This window comes from Ammodytes marinus, assembly GCF_949987685.1.
Source record: "Ammodytes marinus genome assembly, chromosome: 4".
Taxonomy (NCBI): Eukaryota; Metazoa; Chordata; class Actinopteri; order Uranoscopiformes; family Ammodytidae; genus Ammodytes; species Ammodytes marinus.
This window is the reverse complement of record NC_137233.1, coordinates 5,285,170-5,286,863: the sequence shown is the minus strand read 5'-3', so window position 1 is coordinate 5,286,863 and position 1,694 is coordinate 5,285,170. Positions and strand designations below refer to the sequence as shown.

Below are 1,694 nucleotides of genomic sequence, written 5' to 3'. Positions count from 1 at the left end.
TGTCGATTGCTTCTATCTCTACAGCAAGGGGGTCGGCCTGCACAACATAATTGATACAGAGGTGAGCACCGAAACCTTTTTATTATTACAGAAACTCCTGCCATACTATTTTGTCTAAGTGGCTCAAATGTATGAATTAGGGATGTTAAACGAGTCATTGTTTGCGTGTCGACGTGTCGGAGGCATGAATCGACAAATCGATCGATTTACTGTGCCATTTAAAAAAATAAATAAAAAAAGGCAGTGTTCCTTTTTTTTGCGGCAGCATCACGTAGTTGTGGTGCTGATAAACTGCGCTTTCCTTTAAAAACACTGCTGCCGCCCGCTGTGTGTGTTCAGACTTCATCTGCATCAAAGCTTTTTGATAATAAAGAGAGGCTTTAATTTTAAAAACGCTGTCCATGCGTCGGAGGTGAATGTAACTTACTCGGCTGAAAACAGAAAGTGCAACATATAAAGCATAACCTTTTAATATTTGTCTACGACCGTGATGTTAATTTAACTTTATGCTGCATATGTTGCACTGCACTGTTGACACACACCGGACCTGCAGCGCGCTCGCGACCACACATGAACTCGCATGACGGACGTCTCCCATGTCCCCAAAACATCTAATAAAGTAAAACACCCCATTTATCGATTTCTATTTTTCGAGTCGTCTTAAGCACGTGTCGAAAATCGAGCCGAGAATCGACACATTGTTCACATCCCTAGTATGAATACATTCTTTGTGAACTTGTGTGCTTGCATTTTTCCTTTGTGGAGTACCATGATGCATCTCATGTACTGTATCAGTTCAGAAAAAAGCAAAACCATGAAGTGGGTCAAGAAAATATTTAGATAACTAATTTATTGCTTTTGTGTGTTAAAAATGATTTCTCAGGATAAACCCAGTAGAGGGAACTAAGTGCGCCGCCAAAGTCGGAACCATCAGAAAGACGGCCGCCTGGTTAACAAAAAGCTGTATTCCCAAAACCCTTGGATGACGACTTTCCTCACCAATTGACTAAGTTTCAATGGAAGACCTCAAAGTAGGTAAGTACACACACACACACTGAATGGATGTTGTAAATTGAAAATGTGAATGTACGCCTTTTTAGTTTATTTATTTGATTTTGTTTACTGACATTCTCTTAATTTTACTCTCCCCTCCATGTGCATCAGAAAGACACCCCACGCTGGACAAATCCTTCTTCCATCAGCTACTTCCATTCTTCTTATTGAACCCCACCAAATGCAACTATCAGGGTTCGTACAGATGCTTGTGCTTGGATTTTCTCTGCAGTGTTGTAATTTAACTATTGTTTTTATTTTTTATTCTGTAAATTTAAAAAAAATTCAGAATGCCAAGGTTAATCAGTTGAGAATTTTTTTTCCGTTTAAACTTATCGGACAATGTCACTCTGACTGTTCATTCATGTTCTCCTTTGTAAATTACACCAAATCCCGAGTTTGTGTTTGTTATTGACTTGTAGATACAAAGAAATAGCATGCTAAATTGACGCTCAACACCGTTAGCAATTAGCTGACCAGCTACTTCTCAATAATTTATTGCTCCAAATTCATGTTGTTAGCTAGTAGTTGAGGTCAAATAGTATATAAATAGTATTTATCTTAATATGAAGATGAATCTGGTAAAAAAGTATGAGGATATCTAAAAAGGAAAAAAAAAGTCCCATTCACCACGTAGTGTG

General features: G+C 38.2%; 1 long non-coding RNA gene across 1 annotated transcript in view; it reads left to right on the top strand.

Annotated features, from left to right (window-relative positions):
• Window positions 1-1,268, top strand: part of LOC307249366 — a 1,327-nt gene extending 59 nt beyond the window's left edge. Inside the window, exons 1-3 of the long non-coding RNA XR_013844834.1 lie at window positions 1-61; window positions 884-1,035; window positions 1,165-1,268. The exon at window positions 1-61 is cut by the window's left edge and continues 59 nt beyond it. This is a non-coding gene — a long non-coding RNA (uncharacterized lncRNA). The remainder of the gene's footprint in view (window positions 62-883; window positions 1,036-1,164) is intronic.
• Window positions 1,269-1,694: the final 426 nt, after the last annotated feature.